The sequence below is a fragment of the Canis lupus genome, chromosome 13 (genome assembly GCF_011100685.1).
Source record: "Canis lupus familiaris isolate Mischka breed German Shepherd chromosome 13, alternate assembly UU_Cfam_GSD_1.0, whole genome shotgun sequence".
NCBI classification, from domain to species: domain Eukaryota; kingdom Metazoa; phylum Chordata; class Mammalia; order Carnivora; family Canidae; genus Canis; species Canis lupus.
The window spans coordinates 34,269,730-34,275,729 of record NC_049234.1 but is presented as its reverse complement, the minus strand read 5'-3'; the positions used below and the strand labels follow the sequence as shown (position 1 = coordinate 34,275,729).

Genomic DNA, 6,000 nt, shown 5'->3' with positions numbered 1-6,000 from the left:
CGAGCTGCCCCAGTCTGAGTTCTTCTGTTGGCAGGAAGATCTCTCTTCTCTCAAATTGTTGCAACACAGCGGGGGCTGACACAGTCCCTGCGGGAGCCCATCCCAACTTCCTCCCCATCCATCCCTTGGAGTGCGCTGCATCTGAGAAGCATTTCATGACACTTGCTTCCTGTTGCCACACGATGTCGCCATTGAAAACCTGCCTTCCATGACAGAGTGAGAAAACGCTGGTCCCCTCTGCTCTGCGGTGATTCTCTACTCATCCTGCAAGAGCCGGAGCCCCCAGGGCCTTGTAGGGAGAGCAGCTGCCGTCCCCCAGAACCAAACTTGGCCAGAGGTATCTCATGCTTAGCTGTCTGTCTCGGTGCTCAGCTCTCTCCAATGGGGTGTCACCTTCCAGCTGCACCGGAAGCCTGCATCAGGCTCTGCATCTGTCCCAGAAGCCAAGTCCTCCTGTACTACCTGCAGCTGCTCACCTCCGAACGTAGGGCTAAGATGCCACCCATTTCTCTAGACACCGCCACTCACAAACTTAAAAAAAAAACTGTTGTGGAACCCCTGTTTTAGATGGCTCTGGGAGCTATTTACGTGGTGGAATTGACAGAAGTTGGTATTTAATTAGATGTGTGGGAGATGAGGTGGGTAGAGAGAATGAGACAGGGACCAGGAAACCTAGGATGACGTTGGGGTTCTGGCTCGTATGCTCGGACGGTGGGTCATTCCCCGAGAGGGGGATGGAGTGGAGTGCTATTTTGCTTTCAAGTCAGTTCCACCCGGGGTGGCCCTCAGGATTTCTCTTACAGACGTCCTCTGGGCCCCTAGCTGCTCAGAGCCTCACCCAGTGGGCCTCAGGATGTGCCAGTTCGGAATGGGGACATCGCATGGACATGAGGAGGACACTGGGTGACGGAATCTCTGGGTCCAGAGGGCATCACTCCAGCTAGATGATTGGTTGGTGTCATGTTGGCCACCATGGACCATGGCCTACAGCTCCCCAGTGCTTCCACTGGTCACCCTGGCCTCCTGGAAGCCTCGGTTTCGGCCTCTGTGTCTTCCTCTCCCTTCACCTCCATTCCACGAGCACAGCAGGACTGACGAGGAAGACGTAACAGTACTAAGTCATAGTGCCATGTGCCGCAGGTCTTGGGATATGTCCATTTGGGACGTGTTTCATGTTGCATGTAAAGTTATCTCAAGGTTCATTAAGATTCTAGACACAGATGGCAACACATTATGCATGTGTGTAATTTATTTTTGGTTCAAAATAAAGTATAATTGAGAGTCTTTCTCTTGCCCAGACCTTGTCCGCCCAGTCGTCCACCCACTCCAGCCCCATGGCTAACGTCTGCAAGTTTCTTACAGAGCCGTCCAACGAATTTTTATGCCAGTCCAAGCAAATTCAAATATACATCGGTGTCTCCCCCACTTCTCTCCCAAGAGTTATCTGATTATAAACACCGATCTGCACTTTGCTCTCGCACATAACAATATATCCCCGGGCTCTTTTATCCAGCGAGTGAAACCTATCAGGATACAAGCAAATCCTGTGCTACAGCATATCTGTGCGCTGCCTCAGACTATTGAAAATGCAGAGGAGAGCGCTGGGGACTTGTAGTGACTTTCAAAAATAAGGCTGCATAAAAATGCAATGTTTATGGCAAAATAAAAGCCACATGATTTTGATCACATTTTAAAGACAAAAAAAATTGTGAAAGAAGGGAATCCATTTTCTCTATGGAGAAATAAATATTCATTTATTTGCCATTCACCAAACATTTATGGAACACATATGTCGTCTAATGCCCGCTGGGTGCTGCAGGAAGGAGGCCGCCAGGAGGTGGCCTTCCCCTGCTCTGGCCAGAGGGCAGCGACACCCTCCTCCTGACACCCCTTCTTGTGGCTTTCATACCCACCTGACCCCCATCGCACACACTTCAACGGGGGTGACTTTGGCAAATTGTTCACCCAGCCTTGTCCTGCTTAAGCTTCTTCAGGGCTTCCTGTTGTCCTGAAGGTCGAATTCCAACCTCCTGCCTTGGCTCCCAAGGCCCTGGCTGTGCAGCCCGCGCGTCCCCTGCACCTCTCGGGGCACGCGGTGCTCCAGCTACACCGGATCCCTCCCGCGGATGGCGCCCAGGGCCGGCCGTCTGGTCTCCAGGCCTTTGCACGCTCGGTCCTCTCCTTCTGGGTGGCACATCCTTCCCCAGACTTCGCTCCCCCCCTTCCTCTTGTCCCTACTTTCAGGCGCCTCGCCCCGAGGACCTCTCTCTGCCCCTGGATGGCTGCTCCCGCGGGCCTGGCTGGGATGCGAGTCGGAGCGGCGGGGTCCGGGGGACCGTGCCCGGGTCTCCCGCGTTCCTTCCCGTCTCCGTGTCTCAGGCTGTTTCCTCATCTGTAGCGCCGGTGCCGCGAGCCCTGGGACCGCAGTGATGCCGAGAACTGGAGGCCTCTCCGTGCGCGGTGGCTGGCGAGGGAGGGAGGCTGGGGGGGCAGCCGATCCGCGCATCCGCGCTCAGTCTTCGCGCCTCCCCGGGCCGCAGCTCCCACGTGTCTGCGCCCCTGACGTCCCGCTGGGAGCGGGTTCGCGGCTGGGCCCACGGCCCCGCGGGCGGTGCTACCCGCCGCAGAGCTTGCTTGGGGCGCACCTGCTGGGACGCCGCCCTCCCCCGGGGGACCGCTCCTCGAAGCCGCCCTCCACTGGGGCGACCCTCCCTCGGGGCGACCCTCCCCCGCCTCCCCCTCCCCCGCGGCGACCCCTCCCCGTTCCCGGGGCGGCCCCTCCCCCAGGACGACCCCCCCCCCGGGGTGACCCCTTCCACGCGCCTCCCCCTCCCCCGGGGCCCCTCCCCCGTCTCCCCCCGGGGCGGCCCCTCCCCCGCGCCTCCCCCTCCCCCGGGGCCCCTCCCGCCCCTCCCCGGGGCTCCGCCAGGGGCCTCGCGCGCCGCCGCCGCCCAGCCCCGCACGCGGGAGGGCGCCCCGGGGCGGCGGACTGAGCATGCTCGTGCGGGCGGCGGCGGCGGCGGCGGGCGCCCCCCAGAGGCCGGCGGGCAGCGTGCGGGGCGCGGGCTGGCGCGGAGAGGGCCGGGGCGGGGCGGGGCGCGGGGTCGGGGCGGGGGCGGGGGCGGGCGCGGGCGCGGAGAGCCGAGAGCCGAGAGCCGAGAGCCGAGAGCCGGGAGCCGGGAGCGGACCCGCAGGCGCCAGCGCGGCCGGCCGCGTGCTCCTCCGCAGTGCTGGCCGCCCGCCCCGAGCGCCGCCTCCCCCCGGCCCGGCTGGCGGGGCTGCCCGGAGGCCGCGGCGGGCAGCTGTTGCGCCGCGAGGGGGCAGCTGCGGAGTTCCATAACCATAGCAACCGCATCAGCACCGCGGCGGCGCGGCGGCGGCGCTCGCTCCTCCTCCGGCAGCCTCGCCGGGGCCCGAGACCCAGCGCGCGGGCGCCCGGACCCCGCGGAGCGCCCCCCGCCGCTGCGGAGAGCGGGCTCGGAGGGAGGGAGCGGCGCGGCGCGGAGCCGGGGAGCCGGGGAGCCGGGGAGCCGGGGAGCCCTGCAGCGGGAGGCAGGCAGGTGAGCGCTCGGGTCGGCGGCGGCAAACTCTCTCCTCGGTGGCGGTGACGTTTCTGGGAGCGTGGTTGCCAGTTGGATGGCTTTCTGTTACTTAACAGGGATTCCGCCGCGAAATGTGGTTATCTCCTTCGGTCTCCCCTCCGGGCCGCCCCCCGCCCCCCAGCCCTCTGCCCTCTAGCCTCCGGGCACCTCTGGGCAGGTGTGAGAGGGCGGGAGGGGACGTCCGGGCTGATGGGGGGGGGGGGACGCGCTGGGCGAAGGCGGTGGTCCCCGCAGAAGTCCCAGATGGAGGCTGCAGGGAGCACATCCAGACCCTTGTGCAGGCGGGTCCCCCGAGCCCGTGAGCCCCGGAGGAGCCGGTGTCGGGGGGTGACGGGGGGCAGTGCGAGCGATGCTCTGTGATCCGGGCTGACCCAGAGACCTGTTCTCCCTGTGGCTCGGCTGGGGACAGAGCTGGAGGCGGGGGGGGGGGGGGGGGGGGGCGACACTGCAGCTCAGCTATGACATGCAAAGGAACCAGAGCGCACACCAGCTCTGGATCTGTAAAAGTCGGCTTCAACCCCAGCAACCAGCAACCGGAGGGGACATTCGGGCAAGGGAAGTAGTAACTATTACCATTTCGGGACCCAGGGGTATCCTTGGAGTTTATCACGTTATACCGCCTTTGACTGCTGGGGGTGGAGTGGGACTAGGTGGAGAATTAGGAACAAGCAATCCAAATGCCCCTTCCTTTTCTCCTCACCTCATTTCTAGCCCTCCTTCCCCCCCCCACACCCCCTCACCACCACTATTGTCAGCAAAACAATGCTCCAAGGACTATAATAACACTCTTTGTCCCCTTGGCCACCCAGGGCTCCAGCCTTTGGCAGACTATCTCACTTTGAGACAGCTAGAGAATTTTGCTTGGGTGCTCCGTTTGAACTAGGGAAGCATTGGTTTTTCATCAGGTTCTGAGGCTCCTCCTATTAAGAGATGTATGTATCAGCTGAGAGTCCCCTCGGAGGGATGGACCGTCACCTGCGTCTTCAGGCCAGAGAGAGGGGCAGAGGTGTGGGCAATGATTCCAGCTCCGTGGGGGCCAGCGCCACAGAAGAACATAGAAAAGGCTGATAAAGTTAGGTGAATGATTTGGGTCTAAAGGCTCTGGCATATGGGTAAATGGGTCTCTGGGTAATTTCCAGGATGGGCAGCCACTGACTTTTATAGGGCTTTCTCTTTATACCCTGGCCTCGGGGGACAGTGATAAGTCCCAGTAAAAAGGCCATGTTTTTTAATTGGGCTTTTAATTTATGCTGTAGTTATGTTGCCTGAGGGGATGTGATTTGACCAGCATTTCATCTGGGATTCATGTCATAATGAGGATGGTATTACTGTATTCCAGGCAGATGGTAAGGTGTAGAGAAAAGAGGACGAGATTGGGGAGTCAGAAGACATGGTTTTGAGCTCTCGTTTAGCCATACACTTGCTGTGTGACCTTGAATTTGCTCCACCGTGCTGTGACTTCTTCCTCTCATCTGTAGAATGGGGATGCTGACAGCTCTTGCACCTTGCCAGGCTCTTGTGACAATCGAGTGGGATGATGGAGAAGATGGGCGGAGAAAGGCTTTTCAAAACCTAATGTGCCATGCACGTGAAAAGAATTGTCATTTTCTGAGGAGGCTCCCTTGCTCAGATCAGCAAGTCATTACACAGACATCAGCTTGGAAACAGGGGCAGAAACGTTGGTCAGTGACTCACAGTTGAAACGCCGTAATCTGGTCCAAGATACACTCAGGGAAATCTAAAGAGGCCTTTATCAGGGGAAACACAGCATGTCATCCTTGTTTACAAATGATGAAGGTCAAGAGCTTTGGCGTCCGATGCAGAATTTGGGAACACTGAGGTCTGCTCACCCCAGAGTTGGACTAAGTGCTCTAGAGTGTCCAAAGGGATTTGCACATAGTAGGGACTTGTTTAAATGTTGGTTAGGCGGATACATTGGGCATGTTGTGAGTTCCTTGTGGGCGGGATTCAGCTTTATACAACTCTGCACTGTGATAGTAGATGCTTACCGAATGTTTGCCCAATTTGACTGAATGCTTTCCGCCTGATGTAATTGCCTAGGGAAGCATAATTTCTGGAAGGAGCCAGGACTGCCTTATGAAAACTATTCTCTGCTCTTTTATACCCTGCTCACACTGGCCTCTCTGCCTGTAATGACCATTTTGCACTTCCCACTTCCCTTGGTGACCCAATTCCAATGCCTCTTCCGATGGGAAGGCATCCCGAGCTGTCTCCCCTGGGCTCCCACAGCACCGTAGACCTACCTGCTCTGGGTCAGCCTGTGCTGTGTCATGTTGTCGTTGCTCACACGTATGCCTGCCCTCTCTAGAGTTCATGCTTCCTGAGGGTAGGAACCTCGCCTTATTCTAGCACAGTTGTGGCCCTGGCACCTTGCAGA

At 59.2% G+C, this 6,000-nt stretch overlaps 1 protein-coding gene across 2 annotated transcripts in view; it reads left to right on the top strand.

The window, feature by feature from the left end:
* The first annotated feature begins 3,524 nt into the window (after positions 1-3,524).
* The window catches only part of FAM135B (family with sequence similarity 135 member B), a 277,653-nt gene continuing 275,177 nt past the window's right edge, over positions 3,525-6,000 (top strand). The window contains exon 1 of one of the 2 annotated variants that reach the window (XM_038555598.1): positions 3,525-3,560. The gene's annotated coding sequence lies outside the window, so the exon portion shown is untranslated. The remainder of the gene's footprint in view (positions 3,561-6,000) is intronic. The other variant, XM_038555597.1, reaches the window with a different exon arrangement.